This window comes from Dasypus novemcinctus, chromosome 15 (genome assembly GCF_030445035.2).
Source record: "Dasypus novemcinctus isolate mDasNov1 chromosome 15, mDasNov1.1.hap2, whole genome shotgun sequence".
In the NCBI taxonomy this organism is placed as follows: domain Eukaryota; kingdom Metazoa; phylum Chordata; class Mammalia; order Cingulata; family Dasypodidae; genus Dasypus; species Dasypus novemcinctus.
In genome coordinates this window covers 35,994,915-36,012,994 of record NC_080687.1, presented here as the reverse complement: position 1 = coordinate 36,012,994, position 18,080 = coordinate 35,994,915, and the positions used below count along the sequence as shown (strand labels likewise).

The following is an 18,080-nucleotide window of genomic DNA, read 5'->3' as shown; positions in this document are numbered from 1 at the left end:
AATTAATTCATTGTCTTCCTTTTTCGCAGCTGTGCTCCTAGTATAATATACTTTCTTATGTCTATAAATTGATAGCTCCTCTTCCCCTCCCATTTCCTCCCATATATTCTTTTGTATGACTTCTGGGAAAATTTTAGGAAAAACTTAGCAAAATCTAGGTCATATATACAATTACTAATTTTTTGTGTCAATGATACATAATTATTACAGTTTTGAGTAGTATAGTCTAGAAATCTAATAATATAAAACACTGGGTATTATGTTTCTGTTCACTTTAAGTTATAAACAAGTAAAAAACTATATGAAGTTAGTAAGATATGATTATTACAATTTTTTCAATGGGAAATTTTGTAAACAACCTGGGTAGTCTAAAGAAATGCACACATAGAAAAAAAATCACTAGGCTCTTAATCATGCTGTTAGAAGTCCATCCGCTAGATGGACAATGATTCTCAACTCTTGGGGTCAAGGTGCAAGTCATCTGGCCATCAAGGACTCCAGGTCCCATTATGATAGAAACAAAACACCTTTTCCCAGCACATTCTATTTATACAGTTCACTCATGTAAAGTTAATGCTAGGGTATTGTTTGAAGTAATAACATTACAGTGGTTCATCACATACAAGAGGGCTGGAAGGAAGGAATATTGAGAGACATGGTGACTGTCCAGGGTTCTTACAAATACACCCACAATGGAATATACCAGTAAACAACTAGCAAGAGACTTAGCAGTGTATTTACAATAGTAATATGTGCAATGAAAGCAAAATAGAAGATGTTTAGCTAGTCTTGGGTCAAAGAAGGCTTCTCTGAGGAAGATACTTTACACCTGTAGCTAAAAGTAAGCATGAAGGTAGAGAATAAAGAGTGGCTGAGTTAGTATGACTTGAAGGGTGGGGGACAGCATGTGTGAAGGCTTTGAGTTCTTTGGAGATCTGAAAGGTGGCTCAGGAGGTCTCAGCCAGTGGTCCAGGGGTAGATAGCACATGATGAGTCTGGGGGGTGGCCAGGGTGTAGATCACCCAGGACTTGCATGTCTTAGGCTAACCTAATGGGGAGCCAGGGAAGGGTTTTAGGCAGGAAAATGACACATGGCCATGTGTATAATGGGATGAGATACAGGGCTTCAAGTGCACACATGGTGGAAGACCACATTTGGGCAGGTGTTGGTTAAAACAATGAAAGTGGATGACATCATCTAGGAAGAGGATGCTGGGCAAGGACAGAGTGCTCAGAAACACAGGTGTTACTGATGACCACCATAAGCCCTCTCTCTCACTCACACCATGTCCATGGTACAAACAAAAGCATAACCACGATGGTAGTTACACATTTTTCCAGATCCCACGTACTAATAGCAATTCATCATTTGCTGACTTATACCTTCTAAAGTCATCTTGAGCCAAGATCAACACTACATCATTATGTAAACTCTTCCTATATTTATACCTCATGCTCCAACTTATAGTTCCTTGCATTATCTACATATTTCAATATTCGATTTCAAAATCAAAGAATTTCTGACCTGGAAGGGATAATATAATTCAAACCTTCCTTAAGAGATGAGGAAACTGTAGCTAAGGGAAATTAAGTGGCCTGGCTGAGGTCTGTCCACTGTGACTACATTGCCTAATTCGCTAGTGTAAATTACTGTGTTTTCTTATAAAGCTCTAATAACTTGGAATTAATTTGGTCTGCCAATGTAAAGCAAACAGCATAGCATCCCACTAAAAAGGGAGGGATATTCTAAAGTCCAATGAAGTTCCACCCATGCTAAACCCAATCCCATTTTTTAGCTGGATTAACAGAAAGAAAACAAAAGAAAGATGCATGCTCACCTTCCCATAACCTCTGAACAGGAAAACAGATCTTCCTGAACACAGTGGTCAATGCATGCCACAGATTCACACAATTGGCATCCACTCTGAGAACACCTGCATGGCTGGGGTGCCTGCCACAGATGCCCAAGGGCCCACACATTTCGACAGTTTCAAAGAATGGATCGTGAAATCATTTAGCTAAGGCCCTCAGTAAAAAATTTCACATTTTCCACTTATTTAGTCATGGTTTTTGCAGTAAGAAGGAACTCGCTTATCTAGCTCAAATTTCTAAATAAAGCCTTTTATTTAACCTTCTCAGTTATGCTGACCCTTCACCTCACACTTTACCTAAAAAACTCTATAAAGACACTCAAGGGCCTTGATAACATATCTCCTGGGTTGACCACTACTAGATTCCTATTTTCCACATCTGAAATAAAAACATATCAGTAGAAATGTGAAATAAAGTTTGCCTTCAAAAACACCCACTCTTCTGACATCCTTCATTGCTCAGTTATGCTGACCCTTCACCTCACACTTTACCTGAAGAACTCTATAAAGACACTTCTCAAGGGCATTGATAATATATCTCCTGGGTTGACCACTAGATTCCTATTTTCCACATCTGAAATAAAAACATATCAGTAGAAATGTGAAATAAAGTTTGCCTTCAAAAACACCCACTCCTCTGACATCCTTCATTGTTCTTATGACAATTCGCTCCCTCACTCCATCCACAGCCCCCACCTATCTGTCCTCAGACTATTTTCCAGATATTTTCCACGCCCAGCCTTCACTGTTTCTTCATAGTAATTCACTATTCTTGTCTCTGTGCATTGTTTATTCACAGTTAATCAGGACAAGGCCTTTAAGGTCCTGGATGGGAAGGGTCACTCCAGGTAGCCCCTGATTTTGTATGTCTTTGTCATACAGAAGAAAGCACTTCAATACTGTACAAAAGCATGCCCTTTCCAACCTCAACATTTGCGAGTGGCTTGCTTTGCCTAAATGTGGTCTAGCCCCACCCTCCACCGACACAATAAATCCTTGCTAAGTCCCCAGAATCCTCTTTGCAAAAGCCCTGAAGATTTTCTCAGACTGTGAGGCAGAAGGAATTCTGCTTTTCCAAGACGTGCAGCAAGCCCCTGAGGTAGTGGCAAAAGGTAACAGCATGGTGTCCAACCTGGTCAGCTTTTCCTCTGCCCTTGTGAAGCAGGCTAGTAAGACAGGGAATCAACAGACAGATCTGGAACCTGACAGAGAGTCCACGTGGACATCCATAACCCCCAAGATGGCTGCTGGAAGACCCCACCCCCAAGATTCTGCTATCCAGAACAAAGACTTCTTCTGGGAGCAAGGGAAAATCCCAGATATTCCCCCAAGGACTTTATTATTGGGTCCTCACTGGAGGACTGATAAGGGGGGTGATCAATCAAAACAGAAAACAGCTGGAACTGCCATTAGCAAAGGGGTGGAATAATTGATAGTTTACAAAGCAGACCACAAGGCCTGAGCACGCCCTGCTCTCGTGCACAGCCACTCTCACCACTTTTCCTCTGCCATGTGGCCATGCAAGTAAACCTGGGGATTTATAACTTGTAATGGGGAACTGTAGTCTAAAAACCAGCCCTCTTTATCACTTTCAGCTCCTTCCTCTCTACCTGGGACCCCTGATCTGTTATTTTCTCCCTTTTCTCTTCCCTCCCTACCTGATAAATTACTGGACTAACTTACCCGGTGTGCTCTTGAAATTCATTTCTGCAGCATAGCCAAGAACCTAAATAAAATCCGGTAACACTTGGATGGATCTCTGTGAGTCAGCCACACAAGAGTTGCAACATACCTCAGAGAATAGCTAACAGAGGAACTGGGGAGCTGGTAGAGCCAAGGGGCAAGGGATACATCAGTAGAGAAAAGCCTAATACAATGCAACAAGGTCTAGAGCACCAAACAGAAGTCCCCTGAAGGTAGGACCATGTGACCTCGGATTGTGTTCACCCTCTGGCCATCAACCCAGGGTTGATCATTATGCCTACTCAGACAGACAATGGAAAAAGTTGGTCACAATGTTTGTAGTGCCTGAAGGCCCCTTTTAACCTCAAATAGACTTACAGCACTCCTGGCTTAGGTTTCTATTTGAATCAGGCAAGCAGAGTCCCAGGGCAGAAAGCCAAAATATTTTAAGAGTCCCAACCCAAGAGAGTTGGTGAAATCCACAGGAAGCCTGGCTCCTCTTTCTAGCCCCATCTGCCCTTCCTAACTCCCACTCCCCACCCTCTGAGCTCTGTCTCCCACCCCAACACATAAGAACAACACTCTCGAAAGGGATGTTACATGGCTGTTAATGGTCCAAATGCTTAAACTCTAGGCACACAAACTCTTCTATATTATTCAGATTATTCCCCATTACTTCCAGATAGTAATACAAAAAGGCAAAGGTGCATCTGCCCATAGAGGTAGATGATTCCAAAGCCATCTATATGTGTCTATGGATTGAGCAAGGAGAGTCATCTTCCCAAAGATGTTTCACTTTGGGCTATTATCAAAATTAGTTGGCAATCACAAACACAGAGTGAGTCGGTGGCAGAGGAAGATAGCCACAATGTCCCTGGGGGGAAAATGAGGGGCATAAGGGGAAGCCAATTTAGAATAATGCTTTGTTATGTAAATAACCTCTCCACAAATAACAGGGTAGATAAGAAGTGAAAGATGTGCACCCAAACCTCCTACTTTTGTGATAAAAAGACCCAAAACAAACTCAATATACACCTGTACTAGAGACCCATAATCTAGAAATTTTGGAAATAAATGACCTAAGCATCCCTAAAATCTGTTGAGGCAATTCTCTTAGTTTCTTCAACAGTCTTTCCAACTAGTTAATCTTACTCTTCAGAAGATATGCTCGGGGGGTGGGTGTGTGGCTGAGAACATGGGTCATAGGACAGCTTGTAAACGTACACACACACACAGACATGCTGGAAAGCAGCCAGGAGAGAACACCAAAAGCAACTCTTTTTAAATAAGGAAGACAAAAATAGTTTTAAATTTTTTAAAAACATTCATTTCCCAATAGTATTTCTTAAATGATGAATTCTCAAGCTTGTTTGACGATTATCTAGCATTCTCCTGAATTCTCTAATTGCCTGCTTCTAGCCAAGCCCTACAGGGTTGCAGAATTTACAACATAAACAGCTCTAAAACTTAGCCTCCTTGTTTTTTGTTTCTGCCTTTTTTTATGGAAAGAGGGTGATTAAAAATTATAAAATTGAAAAAGGTTTTAAAATTCTGGTGCAGCTTGAGGTTGTTTTTAAATTAAGACCAAGGCTGCCTGCTTTGCCTTTGGACAGTGCCCAGCACTTTTCAGATAAACACGCATCTGTACAAACTATCAGAATTTCCACTTGTTTTAAAATATCGGTCACAAGAGAATATGATTTGGACAGCAGCCTGCATCCTCTGTAGCACAGCAGTCCAGTCAAAAGGTGGTTGAATCCTATGGGTAAAAAGTGAAAACGGAAATCCAGCAACAATCCTTTTACGTCAAAGTTCTAAAGAACCATCAATTGGATCGCCTTCATTATTTGGCAAAGAAAAACTGACGAAATTCTACTTGAGTTAGTAGAAAAGATAAACCAAAAATAAGACAATGTCCACTCTTCTGGGGTAGCTAAAATGTCCACTGCTCTGCCTGTCTTCCATACTCCATCCCACCTAACTCCCAAATCAGAAGAAAAGCAGGACAGTCTAGGTCTGCTTAGGACTCTAGGAGAAAGCATAGGTGGAAGGGGCTCTGACCTACAACATTACGTTATAAACATGCACCAATCCTTTTAACAGCCCTTCCCTGGATTTTCTCCTGTCCTGTTACATCGTCCTTCATATAATGCAGTCATCAGTTCTGAACACAGAATCCAGAACACCAGCAAGTCATGAATTTGCATGAAAAAGAAGTATCTTAGTTCTCTTTTTTCACAAGGCCCTAGGATTTCAGGCCCAGCAAGGCCATTTGCAGGTATTTTCAGTTCACAAGAATCGAACCAAACTTTCAAATTCTAAGGGATATAGATTCCCAAGCTCACCTTTCTTGGAAGCTTGGTAGGTGAGCTGGGGTGAAGAGCAGGTGAAAGACACAGCAGGCAGGGAAGGCCACCCACTAAAAATCCCATGCTCTCCCTAATTAAATATTTGGAATTGCTCTAGATAACCATACACAGAACTATCACCTATTAGAAAAAGGAAAAAAGTGAGGCAAAAACATTTCCTTCCAGTGACCAAAACAAAAACCCAAATTCACACACAGAGACTCACAAACTCCACTCATTCTTCAGTTTGGAAAAGAATGATAAAGCTGGTCAAAAATCTGCCTAGGCACCTTCAACACCACCCAGAGTTAAACTCTTCATTAAAAGGCAAATATCCTTTGGCAGATATGTCTTTTCCCTATTTATACCAGGGTGTGATTTTTAAAAATCAGATAGGAGCCTAACACCTAGCTGAGATCATTCACACACTGTAAATTCTGACAATGAAAGGGGGAGTGGGGTGGAATTCTGAAGCATCTGGGGTGGATGGCTACCCAGTGGAGTATTGCATTGCAGAAGGGGGCTTCCAGAGGCCACAGCAGGAAGGGAGGTTAGCAGGGGCTCAAGAAGGAAAGAGAACAAAGGAGGTTGTATTTTACCTAAATAGAACCTTATCCTTGGCAGTATCAGCAGTTACCTTCCTGCAAAAAAAGGCTTTTCAGTCTGAGTTATCCAAGACATGGACAAAACAATGATTCTAGGATTCTCTTCTCCACTCCTATCTTACTAAAGAACTCATTTTCCAAGCATTATTGGGATAATTATCTAAATATACTGCCTTACATTTATTCACTATTCTGAAAGTCCTTTTAATTTCAATTCAGAAATCGCTTAAATTTTGTGAAAAAGATTTTGTTCTAAGTGAGAGGCTTAGGTATATGGCTTTATGTAAATAGCTCCCCAAAACTCTTTCGTAACAAGAAAGCTGGATGTGCTATGGTCCATAAATATATACGTGGCTACCATTTCCGGTTGATAATATAAATGGAGAGAGTATATTTTCATCCTCCTTCAGACATGAGTTGCAATAATAGGTAATAGAAGAGTGCTTATCCCACACAAGCCCTTTGTGGCTTTTTCTCTCGGTTTCTTTGTGTACAATGAACAGAGTGGAAGCCAGGGTACTTTTTCAGCAGAGGCATCAGGGGAATGGCATGGGCATTCCTAGACATCACATTAAGGAAACCCTCGGATTAACTTTAATAGTCCAAACAAGATGAAGACCAGCCTATGGCTGAAAAGAGACAAACCCTTGGACACAGTCCAACATCAGCAAGTCTTGGAAAGAGACTCAGCGAACTAGACAGCCTTCAGCTGCCATGAGGCAGAAGCAGGTTTGCATGAATTCAATAAAGCTCAAGCTTCAGGACCCTCCTTCATAGGAGCCTCTTCTGAATCCTACATTTAATTTAGTAATTCTCTTTTTTTTTTTTTTTTTAAAGAAGAACCCCCAAATTGTAAAGTCTTTAGAGAGCCCTGTGAAAGCTGGCTTTGACCTGAAGATTCCTCAGGCATTTCAGCTTAGCAAGACCACAGTGAACTCACCATCTCTCTTCTCCTGCTTTTTCCACTCTTACCCCACTAACGCTTCAACGTGCTCCTGCTCCTGGGCTTCCATGTGCTTACAGCAGCTCCACCTCCCAAGACAGAACGCTGGGCGTTTTACTCCCTGCTCCCTCATCCACATCCAACTGTTCAACAGCCCATAAATGCTAGCTCCATAAAAAATGTCTCCACTCCCCTTGCCCTCCACCACCTCAGTCTTCAGGTTTGTTTGGGGGCTCAGGGATTTCACCCCCTTGCCGCCAATCTATCTCTTTCTTATCCTGACCCCACTCTGATATGAGGGAAGGTTCTAAAAACCCACAATGGCTCTTCACCTCTGCACTCACAGGCAGCTCTTCACAATTTGGCCAACTCATCCCAGAGGTACCCTCTGGACAATGCACATCTGAACTTCTCATCCTTCTCTGAAGGTGAACTGGCTCTTCCTTTGGGCTGTAAAGTCCTCTCCACTCACACCCACACCCTAACCTAGTCATCAGTGTTTATCCTTCAAAACCCAGCTCAAATGTTCCCTTCTCTAAAATCCTTCCCCCATCACCCCTGGTCAGTAGGCAGCTCCCTTCTCTGAGTTCACACGACCCTTCTATCACTCATAGAATTTGGCCATTTACTTCTACTACTGTTTTACTTCTGTCTCCCAAGCTAGACTGGGCTCCCTATTCATTTTTGGCTCATCTCTGTCTCACCAGTTCATGGTTGTGCGGTTCATTCACCTCTGACTACTCTTCCATACACACTCTTTTCTTAGCCTTAATGCCTATTTACGCTATGCTGAAAGGCAGGACAACTGTGGTATAGTGGTGAAATGCATAAGACTCTGGAACTAAATGGCTGCTTTGAGTCCGAGCTATGCTACTTACTAGCTACGTGGCGCTAGACAGTGGTAATCTTTTACTTATTTCCTAGGTTCCCTGGACTATAAAACAAGAGTAATAAGAGCATCTACCTTGCAGAGCTGTTGTAGGGATTCAATGAGTAAATAGGCACAAAGAGCTAACAACGATGCCTAACACCTAGTAACTACTCAACAACGCTTAGTGCTTCTGATGAAGGAGTGCATTAAAGGTAATAAACACACGAGTTCTTCAAATTCTGATGATTTCGTTGGTTGTAATTTATTTTCAAATGCAAAGCAGACTATCCTCTACCTCCCTGACCATTCATCTTGAACATCTTTTCCAACTCCTTTTCCTAGGCCTTTCTGAGGGCCTTTATCTCTCTGCCTTCTAAACACTCTCAACAGGTTTCCAAGTGCCAGACCTCAAACTCTGGATGTCCCCAGTTGAAATCCTCATTTCCATCCCAATACCACCACCCCTCATCCTGTTCCTTCAACATTGTTTCCCAGCTGAGGGCAAAAAGTTGAATGACATTCTTGACTCCTTCCTCTGGCTATCCCCATTCTACTATTCTTAACTTCAGATGCTTCTCTCCAAATCACTACCACCTACCTTAATCCCGGCCTTCTGCAATAACCTCCTCACTAGTGCTCCAAATCTTCAGACATCCCTTTTTCCAAGCTATTAGCCACTCTGCAGTCTGAGTGGTCTTTTGTTGGCCCATCTCCTCAAACAGCTGTCCTGCTCAGATAGCAGACTCCCGCCTCTTTTCTTGTTTATGTCCCCAACTCATCCCCGTCCCTATAAATAGTAGAGCTAACCTGATATCTGCCCCCGTCCCTAGTAACTGCTTACGGCAACCAACCACAAGTCCGCCCATGCTTCTGCCAATCCCCTGCCGCCCCATCTCCCCCCACCCTCTTCACCTTCTATATAACCCACTGTACTTCCTCAATAAATCGGACTTGCGCACAGACCTGGTCCCCGCGGCTCCTTTCTTCCCCTCGCCGTGCGTCCTTCACACCTGAGAGCCCCCGAGGTTGTCTGCCGCAACCTCGAACCCGGCCCCAGTGTGGCTCTCCTGACCCCTCCAGCTGCCCCCGTCAGGAAGAGGTTTTTCCCGCAGTCTTTCTAAAACATGAATCTTTCCTTGTTTAAAACCTTTAACCTTTATTCAATAGTCCCCTCCAACACTGGAATAAAGTTCAAACAAGACCCACCATGATCTTGCTCTTGTTTACCTCTCTATCCTTACTGGCCACCAATGCCCTCCACCACTGTCCCCCAGATGCTAAACCTGCTCCAATCTTGTGGAATTACTAGCACCTCCAAAGAGGCCTCAGATCTCCTCTGGGCCTTTGCTCCCTCTGCAGAAATGTCCCTCTCAACCCCTTCACCTGGTTAAGTTCTTCTCCCCCAGAAGCCTTCTTGACTTTCGCAAAGCTGAGCTGGAAGTCTCTTAGGTTCTCTCATAGTACCTGTACTTACCCCTATCCCAGCCCGTATCACACCTGGGGGCTGTAAAGGCCCCCTGAGAGTAGGACAGTGACTTACTCACCACTGCACCACTCTGTGATTATCCAGTATCTACTGCATATTTGAGAAATGAAGGAAAGATGAGAGGGGGTAAAAAAAAAAAAAAAAAGTTTCTGATTGCTCTTCAGCAATAAAGAGAGCATAGAGAAATAAGAATAACTTAGAAGACTGACTCTTAATGATGCCGTTCCTATATCATAAGCCTAGAGAACTTAGAGGGAATACCAAACAAATACAGGAACAAGCAAGGAATTCCATAGAGGATACCCAAGGGTGAAACTGTTTGGTGTATAGGCCGTCAACAAACCCACATCTTAAGAATGTTGTAAAGCAAGGTCTTATCACAGAGATTCTGTAAAGGCAGAACCCACTCAAGAAGAGAAGATAAAACCTATCAGTCACCACCTAACTCCATGTCATTTCTCCGTTTATAGCAAGTGATGTTGACTTTACTTTTTTTGGAATATTTGTTTTTCCTGGGCAGGGAAACATGTTTTTTGAAATGCATCCTGGGCAAAGGCCATGATTGTTCACTGACACTGGGGAAAAATGTAAAGTATCCTTTATCCAATATTTCAGTACTGAGTTGACAACAAAAAATACACATATACAAATACACAGGCTCACACATTCACATACATACATATGTATATATAAATATTTGCACACATATACAAAATCTAGGTAGAGGGAAACTAATTATCTTTAGAATTCATATAATGTGAGAAAAAAAGAGTTTACTCTTAGCCTATAAAACTACAGCTATATAGCCTGCAGATAGGAATGTAATTTTTTTAGAAACTTTAGTAGCACCTCTGCTTATATTTTGCTAGAACGCCTTTTGTTAGGAGAGACCGGATATACAAAAAATGCAGATTCAAATCAAGGTTACTTGAGGATGCAGCTGCTACATTGGAATTTTCTTTCATCAAAATGCACCAGGGAATCCATATAAAGACCAGCTTGAGTTACTTTATGAACAGGCTATTTCCTGAGGAAACAAATTTACAAATAATACATATTGCCACATTCAGACCTTAACCCTTAGGACCTGAATTTTAATCAATAAGCTTTATAGGAATACTTCATTTAGTGACTTTAACAGTTAATACTTATATTTATTCTAGCTTTTAAAACTGTAGGATTTATGTCTGTCCATATTTCTTGTTTCTATTTTTACTGAAATGCAATTGAACAAACATCTTTGTTTCTATAATGGACATAGAGATTAGAAAAACAGAATAGAAAGGGCTAAATAAAGAATGCCAATATATAAAAGAACATGAAGAATAATGAAGCCTACAACTTCTCTTATTATATATGTATGTGTATATATATATATAAATTGTATATATATAATTATATATATAAATTGTATATATAATTATATATATAAATTATATATATATAATGAAGGCAGCATCACAAATCAACATATAAGGGATGAATAACTCAATAAATGAGAACGGGAAAACTAAGTATTGGGAATGGAGAGGGAATCAAGCTAAGGCCTCAACTAAACTATATACCCAAATAAATTCTAAATCAGCCAAACCAGGGATCAAGTAAACCTATCGTGTAAAGGCCCAGCTAGTAAATATTTTAAGCTTTGACACTATAGATCTTTAACATGACTACTCAACTCTGCCACAGACAATATATAAATAAATGAGTGAGGCTATGTTCCAATAAAACTTTATTTATAAAAACAGGTGGCAAAAAAACACACATGAAAAACAGGTGGCAGGCCAGATTTGGCCCACATGCAATAGTATGTTGAACCCTGTACTAAACAGCCAAATAGCAAATAAAGAAAAAAGCAACAAATAAATCCCAAAAGAAAATACTGGTGAATATCTGATCTCATATCCAGCAAAAATTTCTAAGCCTAAAGGTAATTGGAAATATCACAGAGGAAAAGATGGTTATGCTATCACATACATTTAAACCTCCCTAGGTAAAACAAGTATCATAAAGAAAGTTAAAATTAAAAGGCAAATGACAGCATAGTAGAGCCTGGTGCCACCGCTGCCACTGCCACCACCTGTTTTACTGCTGCCTTTTTTTTTTTTTACTGCTGCCTTGAGCTGGCTGTAGGATTAGGCCACACTCTTCACTGTTTAAACCCACTCCTCATTTCTCAGGTATTCTTGGTCACACATTTATGGAGTTTTTACAGGGCAGTGGAGATGACTGCCAGGCACAGCACGACCTCTATGCAAACAGGTGCACTGTAGAAACTCATCACTACTCCACCAAGAACCCCCACGAGAGCGTGGTTAACCTGGACACAGTGTTTGACTGAAATCCGCTAGCGTTTTACAAGAGATCTACCTGGGTGGGGTACGCCTCCGGGCACTTCTTTATACTGCCTCAGTATTACTGGATTGAAGAACTGCTTCTTGTTAGGAGGTTCATTTCATGTCCCATTACTCCCAACTTCAAATTCAAAGCACTGAGAACTTCAAGTGGAGTATACTGAAGCACACTTGAATTTTATATTATTTCAGTATTCAATTTTTTAAAAATTCTTTCATAACCTTATTGAGTATTTTTTAACAAAATTAACCTGGCTCAAATAAACCACTCAGCTCCTGTAGAAGTCACATACAAGAACATGAGATTTCTTATCACCCACAACCCAATCAATGCAACCTTAAGCAATTTTATAGAGCAACGTAAAAAGTATGGAGTTACCACAATAGTAAGAGTATGTGAAGGAACTTACAACCCAGCTCTTGTGGAGAAAGATGGTAACCATACTCTTAATTGGCCTTTTGATAACGGTGCACTACCATTCATCCAGATTGCTGACGATTGGTTATTCTTGTAAAAATTAAGAACCTGTTGTTACATTGCTGCTCATTTTGTTGCAGGTCTTGGGAGAGCTCCAATGCTTGCTGCCCCAGCAACAGTTGAAGGTGTAATGAAATATGAAGATGCAGTACAGTTCATAAGACAAAAGCGGCATGGAGCTTTTTTTTTCTTAAGATTTATTTATTTATTTTATTTCTCACCCCTTCTACCCCCCCCCACCCCAGTTGTCTCTTCTCTGTGTCTCTTTGCTGCATGCTCTTCTTTGTCTGCTTCTGTTGTTGTCAGCAGCATGGGAATCTGTGTTTCTTTTTTGTTGCATCATCTTGTTGTGTCAGCTCTCCGTGTGTGCCTGGCCATTCCTGGGCAGGCTGAACTTTCTTTCGTGCTGGGTGGCTCTCCTTACGGGGTGCACTCCTTGCACATGGGCTCCCCTATGCGGGCACACCCCTGCGTGGCAGGGCACTCCCTGAGCGCATCAGTACTGCGCGTGGGCTAGCTCCACAGGGGTCAAGGAGGCCGGGGGTTTGAACCGTGGACCTCCCATGTGGTAGACGGACACCCTAACCACTGGGCCAAGTCCGCTTCCCAGCATGGAGCTTTTAACAGCAAGCAATTTTTGTATTTGGGGAAGTATCATCTTAAAATGTGGCTGCACTTCAAAGACCCCAGTGGTCACAGAAACCACTGCTGCACACAATAAACCTAAGGTGTCTGATGCTGTTACCTTGGAAGTGGAATTTGAGAGAGGACGTAATTTGTCATACATATTAGCTAACATGTTGGTGAATAAGTCTAATGAAGCTTCCATAGGGGTATTGCAAGTAGCTCTACTATGCTATAAGTTTGACAGAATTGCAACCTCTATGTTTGGAATACAATCAGCCTATCTGGACACTTATCAAAAGATTCTTGCTGGTCTGCACTTTAAATGGGTTTATCATTTGTAACTATTGATATTTCCTGAAATCATGCAATATTGAGTTGTAAGTAGTCTTTAAATTCCAGTGTAATACTTGTATATTTTTAGTATCATACAGAACTTAAAATCCCAGGAGCTATGTACACTGTAGACCTTATGTGGTTTATTCCTTCAGTCACTTCCTATATGGGCCTATGTGGTTATTTGCCTATTCATTTTTGTTTACATATTCCATATTTGTACCAATATACATCAGGTTTACACAACCACTGAATATTGCTGGGTTTTTATCAAGTCTTACAGGGATTACTTAATCTCTATCTACAAATTTAAATTTTTGACATTAGAGAAAACCTTCATTTTGAAAATCTGCATTGTACAGAAGTATATGTCTTTAATGTCTCCAGACAAAAAAAGCCTTACAGTTAACTTAATGTTTGCACTTTGGGATGCAACTCAACAGGGAGGGCCTGACATATGAATGGGAGGGGGTTATTATGTATTTTTAGTAAAATTTTGCTTTAATCTTGTACAGAACATGTAGAGTATGCTCTTTAATTTAGCAAATATTTTTTAAGTAGAGATGCTTTGTTATGATAGCTACAATTCTTAATCATAAAAAATTTCTAAAATTCCAGTAATTTTTTCCATATCTATTGTAAGTTGTTTAGCAACTATTATTTTTGTTTGAAATAAGATTTTTCCTTCTCTTCCCAATCTCTTGCAAAAAAAAAAAGGTTTCTGCTAAAGAATTTAGCAGACATATTTTATATGCCTTTTGAGCTGTTAAACAATATTTGAATACTTGATAATTTGTTTTATAATGTAATTGACAAAATGGTTATGTGTATATTAATGTTAGCTCAACCATATATTTGTCAGTGTTCACCAGCTCATAAAAATCTTGTACAAGAGCTTAAACATTTAAATAAAAATGAAATGGGAAAAAACAAAGGCAAATGACAAAAAAGGGAAATACTTGCAATGATATGACAAATTATTTGGAGTTTAAAAGGTATATCTGGCAAGCAGATGTGGCTCAAGCAATTGGACTCCTGTCTACTATATAGGAGATCCAGGCTTTGATGCCCAGGGCCTCCTGGTGAAGGCAAGCTGGCCCATGTGGTGAGCTGGCGCATGGAATACTGCCCTGCGCAGGAGTGCTGCCCCACACAGGAGTGCTGGCCCACATGAAGAGCTGGCACAGCAAGATGATGCAACAAAAAGAGACACAGAGGAGAGATAATAAGAGATGTAGCAGACCAGGGAGCTGAAGTGGCATAGGAGAATGATCACCTCTCTCCCACTCCAGAAGGTCCCACAATTGGTTCCCGGAGCTGCCTAAAGAGAATACAAGCAGACACAGAAGAACAAACAGCAAATGGACACAGAGAGCAGACAATGGAGGGAGGGGAAAAAATAAAAAAGTAAAATTTAAAAAAAAAAAGATATCTTCTGTCTCTCCAACTGACAAAATTATGCTAAAGAGGGTATATAAAGCATACACTAATACTCACTACTGCTGGGAATGTAAACTCAGATCAATTATCAAGCAATAAAGCAATATGTATTAAAGGATCTTTAAACATTTCATTCTTGCCTTAAGTTCACTTCTATAAATCTAGTTTATGAAAGTAATTATAGACCCATAGAAAGACTTTTGGATAAAGAGGTCCTCTGTAGCTTTAATTTATAACATCCTAAATGCCTAACAACAGAGAAGCATTTAAATTCTGGTATATACATATAATGGAATATTATACACATATGAAAAATCATGCTTAAGTAGAATATAATTGGTATAGGCAAATACTCATAATAAAATGGTAAGTGAGAAAAGCATGACTGTTTATGGAATATTATCATTTTTTTATATTTGTATAGAGAAAAATATTTTTAAAATATACCACATGTTATGCAGTAATTATTTCTGGGCTGTGAGGTTATGGGTGATTTCTTTTTCTCCTTTTTTCTTCTCTGAAGTCTCTAAATTCTCTATAATTATTATGTGTTCTAAATATGAAAGACTAAGTTACATTTTTAAATGTTTTAAAGTCACAGTTTCTCACTAAGGCTGTAGGAGAAACAAATTAACTATTTCGAATAACTAAAAGTAAATCTTGGACGAAGCAATAACAGTTTATTGGTCTGTTTCTACTCAGTATTTCTATTGCTCCTTCCTTTATAATGTCTATTTAATAGCTCTAACAACTCTAAAAGGATGATGACCTCCCAGAACAAACACATTCCTGCCCCTACAATGGAACATTTTAGAATTCTCCTGGGATATTTAAAAATGTTAGCAGCCCTGCTTCCAGGAGTTGAGGCAAAATTCATGATAATTTGAACCCCAGCATGACTTTGTCACTTGACTGAGTATACAGCAACCAAAATGGCTGTCATTCTTTTGAATAAATAATTCCGTCAACAGCTTAATAAAGAGCAATTATGGAGGCGGTGGACTTGGCCCAGTGGTTACGGCGTCCGTCTACCACATGGGAGGTCTGCGGTTCAAACCCCCGGCCTCCTTGACCCATGTGGAGCTGGCCCATGCGCAGTGCTGATGCACGCAAGGAATGCCGTGCCACGCAGGGGTGTCCCCCACATAGGGGGGCCCCACGTGCAAGGAGTGCGCCCCATAAGGAGAGCCACCCAGCGCAAAAGAAAGTACAGCCTGCCCAGGAATGGTGCCGCACACACAGAGAACTGTGACACAATATGACGCAACAAAAAGAAACACAGATTCCCATGCCGCTGACAACAACAGAAGCGGACAAAGAAGACACAGCAAATAGACACAGAGAACAGACAACCAGGGTGGGGTGGGGGAGGGGAGATAAATAAATAAATAAATAAATCTTTAAAAAAATAAAAATAAAATAAAGCGCAATGATGAAGACAAACTGCTTAAGTCACAAGGTGAGAAAACAAACTCTCTTGTCTTCAATTTTTAAAAATCTCAAAATAATCTTTCTAGAGGAGAATCTAGCTATATCTATCAAAATTCTTTAAAAAGTAAATATACTATGACACAGTTATTCCAGTTTTAGAAATCTGTGCTAAGAAAACAATTTGACAAGTATTTAATTTGCAAAAATGTTTATCAGAGCTTTTGTAATCAGGAAAAAAAATGGAATAGTGGGTATAGGTTAAAAAATATTACCTCTATACAATGAGATTTATTTAACCTATACATATTAGCCCACAAGAATGAGGTATATATGTGTATTTATTGACATGGAAAGACGTTTGTGATATATTGTGGAGTCTTTTTAAATCCAGTTACATGACTATATAATAATATTGTTATATAGATTTATGAACAGAGTTATATACATGGGTGAAATTCTGGAAGGTTTTGCCTCAAAATGTTAACTGAGTGGTTATCTCTACGTCTCTGTGTGGTGGACATAGCATGCTTAATTTCTACAATAAGTGTTTATTATGTGATTATTGTTTAATAAATGTTAAACGAATCTCGGTGATAAACAAGATGGTAAATTTTAGTAAAGCATCAGGGAAAATACAGTACACTTGCTAACACGTTGACTGCATTCACAAAAAGCCCCATCAATAGAGCAGTGCAGTTTCAGTTATGATGCAGGAAATGGATCTAAGAATCAGAGCAGAATGTTCCCTGAAAACATCAGCCCAATTTACTGTTATGATCAAAACAGACAACAACAATTCATTGGGTATCATTAGGAAGGATATTAGGAATAAAATAGAATACAGAGTCTACCCACAAAGCAACAGTTCCTTGATCTCAACTTGGAACTAAGGGACTCTGCCAGGCCCTGGTGCTTTGCAACAGCAGGCAACCAAGCAGGTTCCTGCTTTCCTGGTTAAATCTCAAGACACACAGAGCAACTAAAAATTAACATCCAGCTTTCACTTTTCTCCCAAGCAGACAGGCATTATACAATTTATCACTAACCACTTATCATTTGGTGTTATCACTTATTCTACCTCCATGGCACCCCACCCACCCGCACTCTCAAGAGACAAACATATGCACAAGCAGAACTGGGGGCCCTTTGAGCCAGAGGTCATATTACCTTCAACTCTGTTGTTTTTACACAGCACTTACATTCAATAAAGAACTGTCAAATAAGTATGTAATAAATCAAAGGGCTTTCCTAACTAATAGGTGTTTTAAATTAGTTAGGACTGTTCAGCTCAGGAAAACTAAAGTGATCCGAGAAAACTTTATAGAGTAATAAACGCTGAGAATGTGTTGAAGACATTTAGAAAATCATGTAATAGGAAAACCATGAAAAATTCCAAAGTTTTAAGGAGGTAAAATAAAACTAAACAAAAAGATTAAATATTAACTTACATGGATAAAATTATAGATACACTATCCCAATATGTCACACACATACTAAAAAAAAAAACCCTATAATCAGCTTCTAAAAATTTTACGTAAAATGAGTAAAATCTCTAAATCAGTTATTAAAGGGAATATACATTCCTAGAGATTCATAAATATTTTGAGGTC

At 39.9% G+C, this 18,080-nt stretch overlaps 1 protein-coding gene and 1 pseudogene across 11 annotated transcripts in view; one reads left to right on the top strand and one right to left on the bottom strand.

Moving 5' to 3' along the window:
* The window catches only part of DOCK9 (dedicator of cytokinesis 9), a 370,241-nt gene that overhangs the window by 203,914 nt on the left and 148,247 nt on the right, over positions 1-18,080 (bottom strand). The window lies entirely within an intron of this gene.
* LOC139436583 (protein tyrosine phosphatase type IVA 1 pseudogene) lies at positions 7,771-13,364 on the top strand (annotated as a pseudogene).